At 35.9% G+C, this 23,173-nt stretch overlaps 1 pseudogene; it reads right to left on the bottom strand.

Moving 5' to 3' along the window:
- Positions 1 to 15,876: 15,876 nt before the first annotated feature.
- LOC111727837 lies at positions 15,877 to 15,973 on the bottom strand (annotated as a pseudogene).
- Positions 15,974 to 23,173: the final 7,200 nt, after the last annotated feature.

Below are 23,173 nucleotides of genomic sequence, written 5' to 3'. Positions count from 1 at the left end.
GTTATCATGGAAATTCTGTCTTCTTAATTAATCACCTAGTGTTTATGCCTCAAACAGAGGTTTCACATTGTGACTTAAATGGTAGAAAAACCAAATGTTACCCAATTCCTATCCTTCAAATGTCAAGAAATAGAATTAGACAGACATGATAATCATATGTTACTTCAAAATTCTGTCTTCTCAGAACTCAGCCTTTCTAAACCACAATAATGAAATGTCTGCCATTAACAGACATTCCAAGAATTGTGTTTATGTGTGTGAGGTTAACCATTTTAAATTCTCCATTCCCATCCCAAATGTCACTGAACTAATCTGGCAGTAACTGCCTTCTTTCACAGATGAATGCCATCTCTGGACTGCGCTGAGTTAGAAACACAGGGCCCAGAATAACCCTTTGCGTGGTTCTTCCTCACCTATTCATAGTGGAAAATAGAGGTGAAAAAAATCAATAATCTCAAAACAGAGGAATTTTTGTTGTAGAAAACAAAATTTTGGCTCATATAATCTCTTCATCTTCGACATTAAAGAAAAACCACAATAATAACAACAACAAAAATAACCTTTGCCTCATCATAACTAGTTCCTGTTAAAAAAAAGTTGGGATAGGGGCGGCACCTGTGGCTCAGTGAGTAGGGCGCCTGTCCCATATACCAAGGGTGGCTGGTTTGAACCTGGCCCTGGCCAAACTGCAACAAAATCATAGCCAGGTGTTGTGGCAGATGCCTGTAGTCCCAGCTACTTGGGAGGCTAAGGTAAGAGATTGGCCTAAGCCCAGGAGTTGGAGGTTGCTGTGAGCTGTGATGCCACAATACTGTACAAAGGGTGATAAAGAGAGACTCTGTCTCTTAAAAACAAACAAAAAATTGGCATATGCCATTTTTCACTAAGAGAGAGATATTTTAAAGGATTTATAATAGGTTAAAAGTGTAAAGCTAGGTGATAAGGATACTAAGTTTATATTTGGAGTTGTTAACAGGTTCCCATACTGAATGGGATGAGGGCAAACTGTGCCTTCAAAATACTTGGGTGTGAATAACAGAGGAGGGTTGCTGGAGGCGGCTGTGGCATTTAGGGACCTTTTTTTTTTTCAATGGTTGCTCCATGAGAGAAGAAAAAACAAATACTTGTTGTAGACCTTGAGCCTTGCTTCATAAGCAGACAGCATTGAAAGGATCAAATTTGTTCAAATTTCCATTCATAATTAGACATTACCAGAGGGACACATTATTTCCTCAGCACTTTCTGAAATTGGTGTACCTTGATAACACCAGTGGTCCTTTTACTCCTTGTTATGTTTTTCAGCCTTTACTGTGAGATAGGTTGTCCCAAGAAAAATGCTGAGTTCATATTACATTAGCCATCATTGGCACAGAGAATCTCACCCCTGATATTTTCTCAAAGGTTTAAGCCTGGGCCCTATTTAAGGGTAGTGTGTGATCAGAAAGGATTCTACATGAGATTTCTGAAACCAAGCTTAACAAGGGCTTATTTCAACTGGGGAAGGAAGGAAGATAAGTAGGTGGGTGCTTCCCACTGCATAGAAGAGAGGCATGTGGCCTGTTCTGGTCCCTGGTCCTGGGGGAACAGGAATAGACTCTCTACCCTCAACCAAGAGATGTGTTTCCCCCCAAAGGTGCTGCCCTTGAAGTTTAAATTTAATGAGAGAGATCTGGCAAGTCAATAGCCCTATGTCAAAAGACGTCATTGCCATTGCATGTGAAGAATACTCTTTTCTTTGAATTGCTGTTTGTTGAATCTACATGTATAATTCTCAGAGAAAACCAAGCTGTTGACCCCTGTCTCTCTACTATATTTGCACTTTTGTTCCTACCCATTTGGAGAATTTGTGCCAGTCAAGGAGCAAATTGTTATTCAATGATTTTAGAAAATTAACAGCATTTTATTGTATGCTTTATTACAGATTAAAACATATGTATTCTCACATTAGTGTATCTCTTGTCACATAAAAGCCCCTTAAGCATGTCAGACCTGAAATCTCAGAAATATTCAATATTCCATCTCATGCCTTCCTCTTCCATTTCTTTGACATTATTTCTGTGATGAGATTCTTTTTCCTGGGGCTACCATGATTACTCACTTAGTTGTATAAACCTTCTTTCTTGTTTTTTTCCTCAAACATTCGTAGCTAATTAAATCTGTTTATAATTTAATAATGTTTTCTATTGAACACTATGGTTTTAGACACTGTAAATTCCTGAGCCATGCAAACTTATTTGGTGTGTTACCTGAGGAAGACCATGGCATCTAAAGTTCCATAGTTGCACTGACCCACATCTTCCTAACTTGAGTGCCAGCATAACTCTTGGCACAGAATAGAATCTCAGTAGAAAGCTGTTAATACATTGGCATGTGATTTGAAAAATAATTTAAAATGTGAAGGTACAAATGAGAACAAAAGAATGGATAATTTTGGAAATGTCCATCTTATGAATAGGTATTAATAAGCTATGTATTGAAAACATTCAGCAAAGAGTTTTGTTCAAAAATCATTTGGGGAATTATAATGATTCTCGGTATCACAATGCTACAGTTCCATCATTAACGCTCTGTGCAAAAACAAAAAAAAATGCTTCTGTTTAAGCCATTAGTAAGACATTTCAGAAAGGGAGGTGATTACTGATAATTGGGAGTTGTACTAACTGAAACAATAAAATCAAGCAACCCAAATTCCTTCTTAAGCACCCTTATCTTCCTCTCCCTCTTCATGCTAAACTTCTGTGAAGAGTCATCTCCACCTTCTTTTTTCTTTAAACCTAATTATTCTTCAACTCTTTGCAGCATTCATTTACCCCTTTGTACTGTCTAAAACTGTTGCTGTAATTTATCAGTGACAGCCTCTAAGTGAAATCCAGTCCAAATCCAATAGCAAGAGTCTGTCCTCATCCTACTTGAGCATGCTCTAATGTGTGATACTGAATAATGTCAGACTTTCTCAAGCTTGTTCCTTCCTTGGCATCTAGGACATCATTCTCCCATGCCTCTTCAAACCTCTAAAATTGTTCATTTTTATGCTCCTTTGTGAGCCCTTCCTCTTGAATTTAAGCTGACTGGAGTGGATATAATATCTTCTTAATCACAGTATAACATACCATATATATGGCGCCTAACAAAGTAGATGTTTAACATTCTTTAAAGGAATGTATTTTTATAAGTAGGTCAATATTGGAAGTTAAAGGAAATAATATATTATCTATATCATTCTTGGGACATAGAAACTGAGATTGATGGACTCAATTCCTGGTCATGAGTCACTGAGCAGCAGAAGGGGAACAGGCACTGAGGTCTCCTTCATGTAAATTCTGCTTTCTTTTATACTAAATGCAACTGTTTCTTCCCCAGTAATCATCGGTGGAGTTAAAATTGCAGCTATTTTATCTGAAATCTCACAGATGCCTAGGATTTAAAAAAAAACCCTAAAGGTGATATATCACCTAAGTAATTTTTATTCATATACATATGTATAATAAAAAAGCTGAAATGCCTATTTTATATTATCACTATAAATTAAGTCTTTTAAATTATTCCTCTAAATATTTATTCTTTATTTTCCTTGGATTTTTTTCAAAACTAAAGTACATTTTGATAAACTTACTGCCATTATTTTACAATTAAGCTCCAAATCACTTTGCCAGTTGGCCAAACAGTAAAAGAGCAACAATGAATCAGAGAGTGATGTTTGTGCTTCAAGCCACTGAGTCACTCACTAGAGGATCATGTCTTCAGGAAATGTTGAGTCAGAATCTTTGGATTAGAAGGCACCAGAGAGGCCATGTCCCCTGACATTTCCCTAAAGCAGCAATTTGTTCCTGATCGATGACCATTAACCACAAGGTAGATGATAGGTCCAAAGCTCCTCTGTATTTATTTTCATCTCTTTCTATACAAGTAGGTTCTTTATTCTTCAAAAGTTTTAGTATTTTGAGAGAGTGATTAATAGACTCTTTTGAGCAAAACAGTTGATATCCAAACACTTTCTATGATATGCAATCTTTGGAAAATTAATTATTACCTATAAATCTTAGTATTCTTTATTTCTAATATAGAGATGCTTAATCATGGAACTAAACTAAGGAGAAATTAGCATCCTGCTGTACAATGACCTGGTTTCAATAAATAGTAACTATAAAATCATCATTGAATAATAGAGGTAGAGCTCTCCATCCCATCATGCTGTCTTGCTGGTAATTTCTTGGGGCTGGTTTTGTTTCCTTAACTTCCTTCAGCACCATTTCTTCTTCTAGAGATTTTTTCATGTTCTCCAGGAATGCTGAGTACAGAAGAGCTTCTGTAAACTCTTTCATATTCTCCACTCTACGTTTCTCATGTATAGTTCACAGGAGTGGCCATCCACTCAGACACAAAGACAAATTAAGCATTTGCTGGTGGGGCCTGTGGCATTTCCTTGGCACTCATGCTTTGTATTCCTAGTCCCAAATAAAGCTAATTTCCTCATGCTACCCCTTGGAAATTCCACATGGAAATGTCTGTGATTGTCAGATTTTTAGGACTCTGATTGTGTGGAGGACTTCAAAGTTCTGATTTAAAATCCACTAGTTGGCTCCCCTTTTCTTTGTTCTTTCTGCTGTTCTCTCTCTTTCCAAAGGAGACCTGTCAGACTGGATCTCCTATGGAGAACACAGGATCATACATAAATCACCCCAGTCAGTCTCAGAAGGAATGTCTCACTGCCTCTTCTAAGGTGTTTCCCAAAGGCTTGGGATTTCTATCAAATTATACTAGTCCATCAGTCTTACTTTTTCCTTCTCCCTAATAATAATGTGCTACCCTGTGTCTTTTATTTTGCCATATTCTTTGTTGATAACTTGTCAGTCAACACTTAGGCATCATGCATGTCCTGTGTTCCCTCGATGTTCTAATGCTTTGTGAATTTCTTTCTTTCTTTCTTTTTTTTGCAGTTTTTGGCCAGGGCTGGGTTTGAACCCGCCACTTCTGGCATATGGGGCCAGCGCCCTACTCCTTTGAGCCACTGCCCTGCTTTGTGAATTTCTTTGATCCTTATCCATTTCTTTCAGCCAAAAGTATCATTCTTTCTGTCAAAAACTGTGTTATCTCATTCTTGTTCCTAGTCTGAATTCCAGTGTTGTACTGGAGAAAGAAAGAAAAAGCTCATGGCTAGCCCACAGCAAACCTGTGAAGTCATCTTTGAAGTCTGTGAAGTCAACCATACATTCCCTGTGTGTGCCCTTCCCAGTTTCTTGTTTCTATCCATCGTCGCCTTAATTTCATGAGCATTTTTCTACCTTGTCCCTTCAGACCAGACATTCCCTTCCATAGTTCCACATGTTTCTACTCTTTTCCATGAAAATTATACATGTTATTTAATGTACATAAACTTATCCTCTTCAGGGCCACTTCCTTTAACCTGTTGTATCCCGCCTGAGTCAGATTCAGTAACAATTCTGATTCCTTCCCACCTGTTGATACCTAAGTGACAGGTGTGGGAATTACAAAAAGAGTTACAGGCCACACTAAGAACTCAGACACCCAGGAACACTACGATAGCAGATATGCTTGCTGTGAATCTGAACCGTCAGCGAGTAAAGCTCAAAATTCTGCATGGTGGAGTGCAGAATGTTTCAATGTTCATTTCTTTGAATAATTCAGCTCTTTTTAAACGTAAGAATAAAACCCTGCTCAGTAAAGGAGAGCCACTGCCTTCTATGTTTCTAAAAAATAAAAAAAAAACAAACAAATAAATAAAGGAATTAGTATTGTCCCTAAATTAGTTTATCGATGATGCATATAATAAAACACCAAGAAGAATCTTAATGAGAGGCTAAATTGGCCCTTGCACAGAACACCATTGAGAAACCAGATTTTAATTCATTAAAGGAAAACATTATACTTTGATTTGCCATGTAAATTCAAAATGTCATTAGAGCCAAGAGCAAACTGAGTTTCTGATTGCTCTTGGAGCTGCTGCCAGTGAACTCGATCTATGAAATGCATAGTAAAGATCCTTTCTCTAGTTTAAAAAATTTTTATTAATAAAAGAAACCATGAATACTGAGTCAACACATCATTAATCTTACTAGGTATCTTATCCAAACATTTAAAAGCTTTTAAAGCTTTGACTGTCTCATTTGAAAGCTGGAAGAACCTATCAAATAATCACATGTTTAAAATTTGGCATTTCTTTCACTGTCATTGGCTTCCATTGTTTCTGGTAAGAAATCGCCCATCAGTCTGGTTGTTGGGCCTTTGGAAGTAATCTATTCTTTGTCAGATCTTTGTGCTTTGTTAGTTCTTTTGCTCTGTATTTCTTCTTTTATTTTTTAAAAAAATATTGTTTTCCTCTATTTTATGTTCTTTATCACAGAAACCAATATTTGGAGGCTTATCCCCTTTAATCTTTTATTTTTATAGATTCTCAAGCGTATTGCCCTATGAGAGTGGTTTTTTGTTTTTTCTGCTCTAAGATTTTATTTCTAGGATTGTACATGGTGAAGTTGGGTTCATTATGATAAGCTCTGCATTTGCTTAGGGCAGAACTCTGGGACACCATAGTCCTTGAACCATTTCAAATCTGTCATTCTCCCATATACTGCAACCTCCACAGGTATTGACTTCCTTTCTCATCATATCAAGGTTTGAGAAATCACCTCCTATCTTTTAGATCCCTTCTTTAAAGTGCATCTGTTTCTTGCTCATCCTTGATAAACAAAAAGTGCAGCACTTGGAGTTTATTTATTTTTAATACTTTGTTGATTAACTTTATAGTTTCATAAATTGCAGCTATTCTTGGGTTTGTCTTCTGCTCTCTGTGTCCCATAACCACGATATCCAAAGTTCCTGTTAACACAGGTTAGCAGATGTGTGCAAGGCACAAACTTACTTCACTGCTCCGTTTACCTTTCTAAATTTCATTTTCACTTACTTTTTGGCCTTTGGGGATTTATCACTCTTTTTTCAGCTCACTAATGTATTAAAAATATTTTTTTCCATTTGTTCAGATAGTATTATAATTTATTTATTTACTTTTATTATTGTTTCAGGTTAATCTGAGGGTACCATGATAAGAATTACCATGTTGGCATTTTTTAGGTAGATTCCCTCTTATAATTGTGTCCTGACCCTGAGAGGTGTGCCATATACCCTAACATTGTGCCAAATAAGCGGGAGCACACCCATTCCCCTTCTCTCTTCTCCCACTTAAATTGACTTGAATTTTTCTCTTATGTGGATATGTGCTAGATCATCTACTGGCTTCATATTAGTACTGAGTACATGGGATTCTTGCTTCTCCATTCTTGTGATACTTTAAAAGAATAATGAGTTTCAACCCCATCCAGATTAATATGAAAGATGTAAAGTCTCCATCTTTTTAATGGCTGAACAGTATTCCGTGGTATACATATACTCTCCCAGGTTGATGTCATCAATGTCCATTTTGTAAACTAGCATTTATTAAACTAATGACTCCCAAATTTAATTCTTTGGACTGCATTTCTCCATAGAGCTTCAGATTCAGATATTTAATGTCTTTTTGGGAATTTTCACTCAGATAGTCTATACTCCAATCCCAACAGCATATCCTAAACCAGTGGTTCTCAATCTTCCTAATGCCGCAGCCCTTTAATACAGTTCCCGTGGGTTGTGACAGGAACTGTTGAGAACCGCTGTCCTAAACTGATATGTACTACGTACCCAGAAAAAAAAAGGTGAAGAGTGTATGTATTGCCATGCTTAAAGAAAAATGCTGAATTTTATGAGTTCTAGGTAATGTGATACTCTGTTGTCTTTGCATTTTTAAGGTGAAATTATCCAATGTGACTCATGCCTACGAACCATAGAGACAACATCTAGGGCAACCTATTCCTCATTGTCTGGGCTCTTAAAAGTGCTTTTAAATGATCTCAGATAAGAAACATTGCCATCACTGGTGAGGGTTGGATGCTAGCCAGGCATAGACATTAAGCAGACCTCTCAGCAAAGAGATGGATGATGATCAGTCATTTCATGATATCATTACCAAAAGTTCACTCGAATCACATCTAGATTCATATCTCATCTTGTTTAATTGCAAGAGTACAGTACTTTTTAAGTAACACTTTATGAAAACAAATTCCACAGCATCTCATAAAAGTCTTTCCAGTTAAAACTTTAAAAACAAATATCTATAATTGACTCTTGTTTTCAAGGTGACTTCCATACTAATTTTATCAATAGTATCCAGAATAAAAATAGTGTGTTCCCCAAAACACAATAAAGCTGGTGTTTTAAAATATTGATATTTTGTAAAAATTCTTACATAATCCAGGATTTTTTAAGAGAATAATGCAACTATATAACAAAACAGCACTATTTAGAGGTAAGTATTGACAAAAAAAATAAAAGGATTGGTTGGGTAAAGTTCAGAAAGGGAGCCAGACACACAAATTAAATATATTAATTTCTTTCTTTCTTTTTGAGACAGAGTCTCACTATGTTGTAGTTGGTAGAGTGCTGTGGTGTCACTGCTCACAGAAACCTCAAACTCTTGGGCTTAGGTGATTCTCTTGCCTCAGCCTCCTAAGCTGCTGGGACTACAGGTACCCACTACAACGCCTGACTATTTTTTGTTGGTGGTGTTGTTGCAGTTGTCATTGTCATTTAGTTGGCCCAGGTCAGGTTCAAACCCGCCAACCTCAGTGCATGTGGCCGAAGCTGTAACCACTGTGCTCCGTAGGTGCCGAGCCTAAATATATTAATTTCAATATATTTCAAACCAGTAGGTATTTAATAAATGTGTGAAAAGAATTACTTTTAGATCCCTACCTCATACCTTACATAAAAGCAATTGCCCAAAAGATTAAAGCATTAATATAAATATTAAGAAATGGAAAATCAATTCACACAAACTTTAAATACAAACCAGACATAATTACCAGTTTTATTAAGAGTTTTTATTAATTGTATGATGCTTCTTACTGAAAAGTCCAAACTTGAGAATATTTGTCAGGTTTACCATCTTCCTCTAAAAAATTTCCATTTCCATTTCTCTTCTACATAAAATGCCATTTTGGAACAACCTGATCTTGCCACCTTAACCTTACAGTAAATTATCCATGAAAGATTATATAATCCAAGTTTCAATTAAAGGATAGATGATGGTTTTTGAGGTTAAGTAACATGAGAACTTTGCTCAACAAAAATGACAATGAGACTTGGTGCCCATAGCACAGTGGTTATGGCACCAGCCACATGCACTGAGGGTGGCAGGTTTGAGCCTGGCCCAGGCCAGCTAAACAACAATGACAACCGCAACAAGAAAAGAGCCAGGTTTTGTGGTGGGAGCCTGTAGTCCCAGCTACTTGGGAGGCTGAGGCAAGAGAACTGCTTAAGCCCAAGAGTTTGTGAGACTCTGTCTCAAAAAAAAAAAAAAAATGACAATGATAAACTCATCCAATTCAATGTTGGGAGTTTTCAGTTCAAGACAGAGAGGAACAGATAAACTCGTGGGACAACAGAAAGTATGATTAAGGTTTTTCCTTTCTGAGGCTTGGGAAAAAAGCCTTGTATTAATAAGAGTAATTGGTAAGCAGAAATTTAAAGTAAACAGAATCCAGAGATAAAAATATAAAGAGGGAAAAATTTGCAACATGTAAAATCAAGAAGAAAATAATATTAGAAATAAGAAGGTGATCCTAAGAATCAAAAGAATACTGTATTTCAAGAAATTGCACAGGAAAATGGATAAAGAAAATTTTAAACAGGACCAATCTACCATTTACGCCTGTCATATGGCACCAAGGATGCAGAATCGATAATATTCAGGTACTTTTATCAAGAGCAAACTGATAAAGCCACTCTGGAAGACAGTGTTTGCTCTTGTAAAATTATTTGTTCACTATATATCCCAACCAAGAAACCCAGTGGTGGCAGGCTGCACAGATCATAAGCAAGAGGCTCTCCCCCACATAGCCTGGAAAAGAAAACCCAGCAGAGGCTGAGCCCCTTTTTCCAAGGCTTCTTTCTGATGTGTAGTCCTTAGAAAAGTTGACTTGAAAATCATCACTTTCAGCGGGAAATTTTGATAAATTTATGGAAATCTAAGACTCCAAATTTGTAGCTTCATCTTCCTTAATGACTAGATGGAAAATGGACTCCATTTTCTGCCCTTATAAATTTCTTTAGTTATATGTCTGATGGCTTTTAGAAAAATGAAAAGGGATCCAAGCACATTGATTTTCTTTTTTATATTCTAAAGTATCAAGATGGATGGCTGGGCAGTTCTCAGAATGATTTGCAGAAGCTTTTTTAATTTTGCCAATTGATTATGAGGTTCACTGTTTGTTCTGTTAAACTTACACAGAGTAGTCTGCAGGGATAGAATTGGCTTAAAATCCCACCTAACGTTTGTTAGCCATGTGCTCGGAGCAAGTTATTCTGAGCCTCATTTCCTCTAGTATTAAATTATGATAACATCTTTTCGTGGTTTTAAGAATCAGATAATATTTGCTATGGAAAGTATCATCTCTAATACAGTTTGGTTTGATAAATGCTAGGTTGTCAACATGAATTAGCCAAAGAGGGGTATATAAAGTGGTGGCACAGGGAAGGAAGGAGGAAGAAACCATGCAAAAATGGTGACCAGAAAGAGACTGCCCACTCCCGTTTCAATCAATGTGTACAGGGTATTTATGTCAAGCTATATGTGGGTCATTCCAAAAGTTTTATGATACACAAAAATAAAAAAACATAAAATCTGGGTAGATATAAAGAAACAAAGCCCTCCCAGCAACACAGATAAGCCAAGCAAGTTGAAACTTACACAGGTGGATTAGAAAGGATGGGGCTGACTATGCTTCTTGGAAGTAAAATAATGGACCATAACATAGTCTGTCTCAAAACTTTTGTAGTGACCTATGGTATGCATATATATGTAATAAAAGTTTTTAAATTAATAAGAAAAACATCCTAGCCCCAAATTATCTCCTTCCTCTGAATTTGGAAGTACTATCTGGTTTACCTGATCAAAACCAACTTTCCATTTAATCTATACCAATTTAAAACTTGGAGAAATATTTAATGATAAGTAATGACAGAAAGTAAATAAATGTACTCCTCAGTTCTAAATTTAAGGGATATACCTGTCAACTTTTTCTCTATTGGAATCATTTTATTAATGTACATTTTGAAAGTACCACTAAAGAATCTAACCCTGCAAACCCCATCTAACCCTGCAAAACCCAGGGGATGGGAAGGAGGTGCATTCTGGTGTTGATGGACCAAATGAAGAGAGTTTGAAAGTAAGGGCCCATGTTGCCTTTTCCTCTAATATTTAATAAGATCTTCTGATGAAATATGAACCAAACGGAAACAAATAATCTGGACCAATAAGAAAATTCTGGGGCAAAAAGAATAAAAGAAGAAAAAACTGAGAACTAATGCCTTAGAAATATACAATGTATCAGAACGAGCATCTGGGAGCAAAAATGTCACCTATTTTCAGGGCAAAAGAACATGGCCTTAAGACTATGAGAAGAGATCATAACTGATTTTGAAAAAGGAGTAAGTGAGATTTCTATGGGAAGCAGTACACAGAAGAATCAGTTCTTTCTTTCTTTCTTTTTTTTTTTTTTTTGAGACAGAACCTCAAGCTGTCCCCCAGGGTAGAGTGTTGTGGCATTACAGCTCACAGCAACCTCCAACTCTGGGTTCAAGCGAGTCTCCTGCCTCCGCCTCCCAAGTAGCTGGGACCACAGGCGCCCGCCACAACGCCCGGCTACTTTTTGGTTGCAGCTGTCATTGTTGTTTGGTGGGTCTGGGCTGGGGATTCGAACCTGCCACCTTAGGTGTATGTGGCTGGCGTCCTAGCCGGTTGAGCCATAGGCGCCGAGCCAGAATCAGTTCTTTCAAAGTGAAGGTAAGTGACAGAAGGTTAAGCTAATAACAAAGAAAAAATAACTAATAAAATGAATGAGATAGAAAAATGACAAGTGTGGAATAAAAACATAAACAGGAGAAGTCCAAATAATAGGAATTACTAAGGAAAAAATGGAATATGAACAAGACTGTACTAAGTTTTAATGCAAACAAAGAACTCCCCCCAATATCACTGGATATTCAAAGTGCTTTTGATATTTCAAGCAAAATTAGTCATAAGAAGTTAGCACTCACACATAGTTTGATGAAATTCTTAAACTTTAAAGATAAATAAAAATCTTCAAGTGTTCATTTTAGAGTTAAAGAGGACACTTTTGAATGAGCCTCATTACAAATATCAATGTCAATTGATGGCCTGGTATCTAAAGGGAAAAACATTTTAACCAACAAGATGTTCTCAGAACTGTGAATGCTTACTTTCTCACCTAGGAATTTTTTCTGTAAAATACATGGCAGGATATAAGTCTAGAACTCTAAAACCTTTATTAGTTGTAAACTCTCCACTTGGATTGTAGACCGGGGGAGAAAAAACAAAAAGGACCCAAATGACCAGAGAAACCATGTTCCCATTATAGAACAAAGTCACAAAAGTATATGGTATTCATAGTAAATAATGCCCTAACAAGGGGAAGTGAGTCTAAATAAATGGGGCAAATTATAGAGAAAAAAATTATAGAATAAAAATTTAAAAAATAATTTAAAAAATTTGTTTGAAGATTTAAAAAAAGTGTTTCAGATTCTGAAATTTAGTTAACAAGCAATGAGGAGCCATATGGCTTTGAAGTTACACCTTAGCTTCCCTAAAAGAAAATTGAAAGTAATATAAAGATAAAACATAAATACAAAATTATAACATTTGAAACGATGAAGAGATTTTGAAATCATCATCACAAGAGCAAAAAATATGAAAAGAGTAAATCAATGCTTCAAAATTACTGAGGAAGATTAAAAGGCATTTATAAGCACGAAATAAGTTTAATTACAAGTTATTTTTACAACTGTGGAGACAAGGGAAATATTGAAGATATGGTCTTAAGTGAGAAAAGCACATTGGCAAAGTGTGTGTGCATCAAAAATACATACAGACAAACCAGCACAAAATTACTAATGGGATAGGCATAACATAATGTGAAATTACTAGTAATTACTTTATTTAGAAAATTTTTAAAAAACTTTTTTTAAAAAGGTAAACCACCCTGTTATTAATATCATTGTTAAATTTCATTAAAGCAGGGTTAAAACATTTAAAATGTGCCAAAATTCAATTTTTTTTTTTTTGCACTTTTTGGCTGGGGCGAGGTTTAAACCCACCACCTCTGGTATATGGGGCTGGTGCCCTACTCCTTTGAGCCACAGGCACCGCCCCCCAAAATCAATTTTTAGATAGTGTATATGGCCACTTCTATAGAGGAAAACATTAGCTTCTTTATCGTTATTAAAAGAATACAAATATTATTCACCCACTGTCTTACTTCTTTATGTTACAAAATAAGAAGCTATTTGGTTAATCTATACAATCTGCATATCAACGAAAGATTCTTTTTGCACTAGGGTAAAATAGGTCTCTTGGAGTTGACCAGATTCTGTCGTCAATACACACTATGTCCAGGTTATTGAAGTAAAAACAAAAGGTCTGTGTGTGACATTTGCAGATACTAAAAATGATACTTAAATACAAACACCATTTTCCCACTGGAGAATGAGGGCTTGCCACTAAAACAAGAACATTGCTTTCAGAATTTTCTTCTGAACTATCTAGGTAAGCCTCTGTGTTTAGTTTGTATTCGTTGAAATCAGATCTATGACTAAACTATCAGATAACCCAAGATTGTAAATCCTTGGTCCCCACAATATCAGAGATCATGGAAAATTTAACATTTAGAATAAAATGATATTGAAGAAGGCTTTAAGTATAATCATACTTACTCTCTCTTCTCTCATTTTATTCATTATCTTAATTTTTAAAAATCATTTCTGTCTCCTCCTCTACCTTTCCCATACATCCTCTTTACCAATCAGATTGTCCTACTCTGTATAACCCTCACCAACCATCAAACCCAGTGTCCACATGTTTGTTCACACTAACCCTTTCATCTTCCATCTCCCATTTCTCCTACTATCAAACTTTCAGCAATTGCACCCAGCCAACTTTAGCCCCAGTCCATCATGGGGACGTCACTTGTCATTCTACTCTTAGCTGCTACGATTCTTATTTAGTGCACTACTCATTTACTATATGCTCCATACTATTAGATGCCTTTTGTTCCCACAGATTTTCTCTATGTCTCCTGTGGGTAGGAATCACAGCTTCCCCTTCTTTGTATCTCCAATACCTAACATCTAAGCTATAAGTTAGTATTGTACTAATACTAGAGGAAAAATTTAGCAAAACATTCTAATTTGTAGTTCAAACATATGTGAGAACCAAAACAAGTTTTTTTTATTTGATTTATTTTTTTAAAGAGCAGTTTTAGGTTTACAGCAAAGTTGAACATAAGGTATGAGATTCCTATATCCTTCCTTCCCTAACACATGCATAGTCCCATAATCAGCATCCCACAATGGAACGGTGCACTTGTTACAATTGATAAATCTACATGGACGTATCACTGAAAGTCCATAGTTTACATTAGGGTTCACTGTTGGTTTTGCACAGCCTATGGGGTAGAGCAAATGCATAATGACATGTATTTATCTATCATTAAGTGTCATACAAAGTATTTACACTGCCCTAAAGATCCCTACAAATGTGCTCTGCCTATTCATCCCTCCCTCTCCCCAACACTTGGCAACCACTGGTATTATTACTATTATTACTGTTTTCATAGCTTTGTATTTTTCAGAATATCATGTAATTGGAATCATGATGTTGTAAGCAGGCTTACAGTATCATCAGTAAGCAGGCTTTTCATGTTGACTTCTTTCACTATGTAATATATTAATACATTCATGTTTCCTTGATGTCTGCTCATAGCTTGATAGATCATTTCTTTTTAGCTAGCATTAAATAATATTTTATCATGTTACCAACTTCAAAGTATACTTTAAGGCTATAGTAACCAAAGCTATAATATGATACTGGTATGAAAATAAACATATAAATAAGGTGAACAGAAGAGAACCCAGAAATAAAGGCAAATACCTATAACCAACTGATATTTGACAAAGGAAACAAAAATATGCTGGAGAAAAAATACTCTACTCAATAAATGGTGCTAGGAAAATTGGAGAGCCTCATGCAGAAAAATAAAAATCCTCATCTCTCTCATTCTTGAGATACTTTGCTAAGAAGAATATGGTCCAACTCCATCTATGTAAACATCTAAGAGGTAAAGTCTCCATCTTTCTTTAAGGCTGTATAATATTCCAAGGTGTACACATACCACAATTTATTGATCCAGAAAAAGTATTCAATGTACTCAGTCTTACTATGAAACCAATTTATAGCTTTCTTATGAAACCTATAACCCAATTATAGCCCAAAAAGAGGCGGAAAAGGGAGAGGGAGGGGAGGGGAGAGGGGAGGATGGATGGAGGGAGAGTAATTGGTAGAACCACACCTACAGTGCATCTTATAAGGGTACATGTGAAATTTACTAGGTGTAAAATATAAATGTCTTGACACAAAAACTAAGAAAATGCTGTGAAGGCTATGTTGACCAGTTTGATGAAAGCATTTCAAATTGTATGTAAAACCAGCACATTGGACCCCATGATTGCATTAATGTACACAGCTATGATTTAATAATTAAAAAAAATCATAAATAAAAGATACAACTACTGGGAAAAAATCCTCATCTCTCCCCATATACAAAAATTAACTCAAGATGTATTAAAGACTTAAATGTAAGACCTGAAACCACAAAAATATTAGAAGAAAATTTTGAAAAAACTATCCTCATTATTTGTCTGGGTAAAGCATTTATGAACAAGACCCAAAAAGCAAATATAATAGAATAAAAAATAAATAAGTGGGAAATTAATTAAACTAAACAGCTTCTACACCACCAAAGTAATAATCAACAGATTACACTTGATCTTAGCCAAAAGGCCGAGAAGCGATATAATCAACAGAGTAAATAGACAACCTATAGAATAGGAGAAAATGTTTCAATCTATATATCTGACAAAGGCATCAGAATCAGAATATATGAGGAACTCAACAAATAAGCAAGAAAAAAATAAAACCATTAAAAAGTGGGCAAAGGACACGAACAGACATTTTTCAAAAGAAGAGAAACAAATGGCCATTGAATACATGAAAAAATACCCAACATCACTAGTTATCACAGAAATGTAAAGTAAATCCACAATGAAAACCTTACCCATGTCAGATGCCCATGATTAAAAAGAAAAAAAAAAGAAATGCTGGCATAGATGTAGTGAAAAGACAATGGTACGCTGTTGGTGAAAATGTAAAATTAATGCAGTCTCTACTGAAAATAGCATCAAGATTTCACAAAGAACTAAAAATACCCCTACCATTTGATCTAGCAATCCTACTCCTGGGGATCTGCCCAAAGGAAAAATAATTTAATAAAAAAAGACACTTACACTTGTATGTTTACCTCAGCACAATTCATAATTGGAAAGATAAGGAACCAATCTAAGTGTCTATCAAGTGCTGAGTAGATAAAGAGAATGTGATATACACTTATATACACGATGGAATAATACTCAGACATGAAAAAATAATGAAATAATGTCTTTTCAGTAACTTGGATGGAACCATGGAACCAGGGGACATTATCCTGAGTGAAGTAACCCAGGAAGAACAACAACAACAAAATAAAGCCCTCATGTTCTCACTTATTAGTGGGAGCTAAGCCAAGGGTATGCATGGTTGTTTAGAGTGACATGAGACACTCAGAAGTGGGAGGTTGGTAGGGGGTTCAGCATGAAAAATTACCTAGTGCGTACTATTATACTATTCAGGTGATGGGTACACTAAAAGCCTAGACTTCTACACTGTATCATTCATCCATGTCAAAAAAAAAAATTTGTACTCTCTAAATCTATTACAATAAAATTTGGGAAAAAAACAAAATTTAAAAATGGCCCATTAAAAAAAAAATAAGTTTCTCTTGATATTTCTACTTTAATTCATGTTATCACTTAAAAGTGTGATGTTTAATCTCCATGTATATTGAATTTGGGGATTTTCTAGTTATCGTTCATTTATTGCTCTCCAGTCTAATTCCACCATGGCCTGAGAGAAGATATTGTATAATTTTATTCTTTTAATTTTTTTTTTTTTTGCAGTTTTTGGCCAGAGCTGGGTTTGAACCCACCACCTATGGAATATGGAGCTGGCACCCTATGCCTTTGAGCCACAGGTGCCACCCCTATTCTTTTAAATTTTTTAAGATGTGATTTATGACCCAGAATATGGTCTATCTTGGTGAGTGTTGCACAAGACCTTGAGAAGATTGTGTAATCTGCCGTCATTGGATAAAGTCGTCTACAGGTATCGATTATATTCAGCTCATTGATGGTGCTGTTAAGTTCATCGGGGTTGGTACAGACTTTCTGCCTGCTGGATCTATCCATTCTGACAGAGGCATGCAGAAGTCTCCAACTGTAATAGTACATTCATTGGTTTCTCCTTACAGTTATATCAGGGTTTGCCTTATATAGTTTCATGCTCTGTGGTTAGTATATACACATTAAAGATTGATGTCTTTTTGAAGAATTTAATCCTTTATAATTGTATAATGTCCTTCTTTACCCTTAACAACACCCTGAAGTCTGCTGTGTCTGAAATTAATATAGTTGCTCCTGCTTTTTTTGGTTAGTGTTAACAGAAGTCTATTTTCTTCGTATCAATTCAATTTTTTTCTATTTTTTAAACATGTCTTTTCTTATAAATAGCATACTGTATAGTAGGGTCTTGGTTTTTGATTCTTTCTGACAATTTCTGTATTATAATTCATGCATTTGACCATTGACATTCAAAGTAATTATTGATACAGCTGAGTTTAGTATCTATCATATTTGTTACTGTTTTTATTTATCATCTTAGTTCTTTGTTCCTCTCTTTTATTTACTCTTTTCTTATGCTTCTTCTGAGCACTTAATATGATTCTATTTTCTCTCCAGAAGAAATTCTGGAACATTTTAATGTGGTAGAAATAGCACTCGAGGTTTTGAAATTTTTGCCACTTAATGTATAATCCAATGAGAAAGACTAGTTACTTAAGTTTAAAATGAAGATTCACTAAAATCAATGTTTTTCCTTTCTTTAGTATTTTTAATTGTATCCTGTACCCCCAACACTGTAGAACATACATATAGTTTTTTACTTGTTGGAAAATTTTTGACTTTCTTTTCAAAAATTTACCCCAAAACAAAAAGTCCTCATTCTTCACTCTTCATGTTAAATACATAGAGCACTTCATTATTGTGTGTGCATCTAGTGGGGTATTTTTTCCACTTGAATTTCTCCTTTGTGATTTCAGTGGTATTAATCAAAAGCTTTGTACCATGTGGCTGTACGTTCTCTTGGATAAGCAAAAGGATGCTGGACTTGTACAATTGTGTACCTGTGATCACATATATCCTTAAATAAATGTGAAGAGTGTGGCTTTGTAAAGAGGCTTTGAATTTCTTGACTTTGAGTCTCACTTTTAATCATTAAGGCAATTGGAATTCTCTTTCTAGTCATTTCAAAGTCTATTATAAACTGTTACATCTACCTGCTTTTCAGAATTAAAGAACTTGAAGTTTTCCCCTTTATCTTTGAAAGGAGGTAAACATGTCTATTGTCAAAATCTGCCTTTGCACAGCATGATGGGGATGGACATTTTTTCTTCCTGAGAGTACTGCATTGTTGCTTGGTCTGCCCAAGATCTGGGATGTGATATTTGTAATGCGAACTTCCAGGAATCAGCAAAACATAATTAAATAATTCTGCTAAAGTCAGTCACAAAGATATGGGCCATGACACTTACTTCATCATTTAATTACGTAAAGAAACCATCGTTAATAGAATTGGACATTTTAATCATGCAAAAATGCATATGGAGAAACTCCTCCCATTGCTTTGCACATGTCATCTCATGTTTGCCTCTGTCTTCATTCCTTTTGTCATTACTCTGCTGCTCACACAGGAATGTCTTCCTACATCCTTTCCATTATCCAAATGTATCCAGCTTATAAAATCTTACTTGCTGGCATAATTTATTTATTCATTTTCTGAACTCAGTAACCCACATGAGAATGTTTGATTGTCAACTATACCTTTTTTCTCTAGTCGTTTCATACATGCCTTTTTCCCCAAATCCTTGGTAAACTTCTGAAGGGTAGAAAAAATAAAGTCGTGATACACATCACTAAAGGTGCAAGAAACTTGAGCAACACCCAGACAACATATAAGTATCTCTTTATATTGAATATGGAGACACAGAGCCCTGAAGACCTAAATTCATTTATTCTTATGTTCAGTAAATGTCTGAGCATCCACATTTTGTCCAGTACTGTGCTAAATACTAGGTATACAATGCAGAATTAAATATAACAGGGTTCCCCCTCTCCATTCAGTCTTCAATCTGATGGAGAGATTCATCCACTAACCAAATAGCCATTTTAAATGTAAAATTTATAATTGTGAGAAGCATTTTGAAGAGAAATCTATGATGATATACAAGGATATAATAGAGGAAATGACCCCTTCCTAAGTTCTACTATTAGTTAAAACAGACTACAAATCAGAAGCTAAATCTTCTGCTTCACAAAATAATCTCTTAGTTTATTCACCACATGGTGTGCCATGGATAAATGCTTCCCAATCAAGTGACGAAGAGCTGCAGATAAGAGTGACATCTGAATTTGAGGACTAAAGCCATTTATCACTGTAGCCAAGTTTTACTTGATGATTTTCTTTTTTCTTAGAAACCAGTTTTGAGAAATATATGTAAAAATTGTTATTTACACTAAATTTTGCCAGCTTGATGCAGGCCCATCAATCAGACCATAGCTTCCGTGTTCTGTGACTAGGCTCTCATCAGTGAAATTTTAGAGTCAGCCAAAACAGTTTAACAATCGCCTGGTACTTGAAATTCCAATTCAACATATGTGCCATATGACTAATGTGTACTTGTACTTTTTATCATTGAGAAGAATTCTCTCAAAGTAGCCATTCCATATTCAGTGAGCTCTTTTAGAGTGCTAAAGATGTTTGTTTTAGAATGGGTTAAAACAGCAGTTCTCAACCTGTGGGTTAAGACCCACAGGAAATACATTAAAGAGCTGTGGCATTAGGAAGGTCAAGAACCACTGGGTTAAAAAAACCCTCCTGAGAGTGAGAACTCCACATTAACATCATGTTTTAATCCTTTGAGATAATGTAACAAACAGTGAAAGATGATGAAAAATACACATGTATTTTTGTGGAGACAATTTTCTGACTTTAACCTTGCAACTGATGGGGTACTTGACAATGCCAATTAACAAGAGAAAAAAATCCAACACTTGCTCTGTGTATTAAAATGTCCATTTACAATTATTTAGAAATAACAAACCAAGCACCTGTGAGCATATGTGCATAGACAAGCAGTTCTCTTTGCTCTGGAAAATATTCAAGTGGAAAGCTACTGCTCTATCTCATAAGTAACAGCAATTTGTGACAATCATGGAATACATTGGGCATCATCAACTGCATTGTCATCTGCTCCAGTACAATTTAATTAGCAAGCCTTAGTTTGATTATCCACCAATGCATGTTACCTTAACTGCTCTGTTTCAGTTTGAGAACTAAATTTTATCTGATCCTGTTAATATATTTGAGAGAATGCCTAAACATTCTCAAGTGTTTTGCTACTCATGTTATGCTCTCTCATCATTAAAACTGGATTAATATTTCTGACATCAACTTAAAATATTCTCAAATGAATCAAATATAATAGAACTTTTGTAAGTTGACCACCCAAGACACTGTACCAAACTGGTCAACATACAGAGGTGGTCAACATAAGGAACTAGGCCCACTGTACATAGAGTGCATGTGGTACATATCCAGTTTATGAAAAACAAGTCACCTTAAGGAGGTAGTCAGCTATGGAGGTTCTATTGTACTTATTTATAGATATAAAAATAACTTGGCTCAGTGCCTATAGCTCAAGTGGCTAAGGTGCCAGCCACATATACCAGAGGTTCGAATCTAGCCCAGGCCTGACAAACAACAATGACAACTACAACCAAAAAATAGTCAGGCATTGTGGCGGGTGCCAGTAGTCTCAGCTACTTGGGAGGCTGAGGCAAGAGAATTGCTTAAGCTGAGGAGTTGGAGGTTGCTGTGAGCTGTGACGCCAGGGCAGTCTACCCAGGGCACCAGCTTGAGGCTTTGTCTCAAAAAAAAAAAAAAAAGAATAACTTGACTTTGTTTTAGACATGGCTTCCTAATTTACAGTGCTGCACAATTTGGGTGAATATAAAAGAATATATTGCTCACTATAATTTCAGGATGTTTTGCAGGGGTGTGAGCATGGGGGGAGGGGGAGTCAATATAAATGGTACCTGCTAGGAGGAAGCAAGGCCTAGAAATAGTCATGTGAGGTAGAACAGATACTTAAAGGTGGTTCTCGCTTCAGATAAGGAAAGAAAGTATAGACTAACAGGAAGAGAACACAGTAGCCAGAAAGCCAGTAGAAAGATAGGAAGAGATGGTCCAGGAATGGTATCAAGGATCAAGAAAGTTCAAGAAAGGGCTAACAGGGAATCTCCCAGAGCCAAAGGAGATGAAGAAAAATAGTCACATCAGCCAGGACTCATCAGAGTAGCTTTTGTCCAAGCTTCAAATCCTAAAAACAGTAAACTAGAGGGTTTGGGGCTTTTTAGATGGGCTCTTTTTTTATTTCAAAATATTATGAGGTACACATATTTTTGATTATTTGTATCAATTTTGTTATGTTTAAGTCAGGGTTATAAGTGGTCCCATCACCCAGATAGTGTTCATTGTACCCATTAGGTAGACTTTTGCCCATTCTCTCCTTCCCGTCCCCATTGCTTGATTTCCACTGAGTTTTACTTCCCTCTGTGCACATGTTCTCATCAGTTAATTCCAACTTAATAATGAGTACATATGGTGTTTGTTTTTCCATTGTTTAGATATTTCACTTAGAATAATGATTTCCAGTCCCATTCAAATTGTTACAAAAGGCAACAATTTCATCACTAACTTATTTTCTTCTTAGCTGAATAGTATTCCATAGTATACCTATACCATAATTTGTTACTCCACTCGTGAATTGATGGGCATTTGGGTTGATTCCACATCTTTGCAATTACAGATTGTGCTGTGATAAACATTGGAATCCAGGTATCTGTTTGATAAAATTATTTCTTTTCTATGCGGTAAATAACCAATAGTGGAATTGCTGGATCAAATGATAGGTCTACTTTTAGTAGTTGGAATCTCTATTCCAGCGGTTCTCAACCTGTGGGTTGTGAACCACAGGAACGTATTAAAGGGCTGTAGCATTAAGAAGGTTGAGAAACACTGCTCTATCCTGTTTTCCACACAGGTTGTACTAATTTGCAGTCACACCAATAGTGAATAAACACTCCTTTCTCTTTGACCCCATGCCAGCATCCATTGGCTTTTGACTTTTTAATAAAAGCCTTTCTCATTGGGGTAAAGTGATATCTCATTGTGGTTTTAATTTGCACTTCCCTTACGATTAGTGATGTCAAACATTTTTTCATGTGTTCATTGGCTATTTGTCTATCTTCTTTTGAAAAACTTCTGTTCATGTCTTTTGTCCATTGTTTAATGGAGTGTTGGCTTTTTCCTTACCAATTTGCTTGGGTTCTTTGTAGATTCTGGGTTTTAGCCTTTCTTGGCTTATGAATATTTTCTCCCATTCCGTAGGTTTTCGATTTGATCTGTGGATTATTTCCTTAGCTGTGCAGAAGCTTGATAGTTTAATCAAGTCCCCTTTACTAACACTTGTTACTGTGATTGCCATTGGGATCATCTTCATAAATACGTTTCCTAACCTGATATCTAAAAGGATTATTCCAACAGTTTCTTCTGGAATTCTTATGGCTTCATGCCTTACCCATCAGTTTGGTATCCATCTTCAGTTAATTTTTGTGAGTGCTGAGAATATGGATCCTGGGTGGCGCCTGTGGCTCAAAGGAGTAGGGCACCGGCCCCATATGCCAGAGGTGGCAGGTTCAAATCTTGCCCTGGCCAAAACCTGCAAAAAAGAGAGAGAGGTGGGGCAGGGAGAGGGAGAGGGAGAGGGAGAGAGAGAGAGAGAGA

Source organism: Otolemur garnettii, unplaced genomic scaffold (assembly GCF_000181295.1).
Source record: "Otolemur garnettii isolate 467f Iridium unplaced genomic scaffold, OtoGar3 scaffold00126, whole genome shotgun sequence".
In the NCBI taxonomy this organism is placed as follows: Eukaryota; Metazoa; Chordata; class Mammalia; order Primates; family Galagidae; genus Otolemur; species Otolemur garnettii.
The sequence above is the reverse complement of the archived record's forward strand: the minus strand, read 5'-3'. Positions and strand labels throughout refer to the sequence as shown.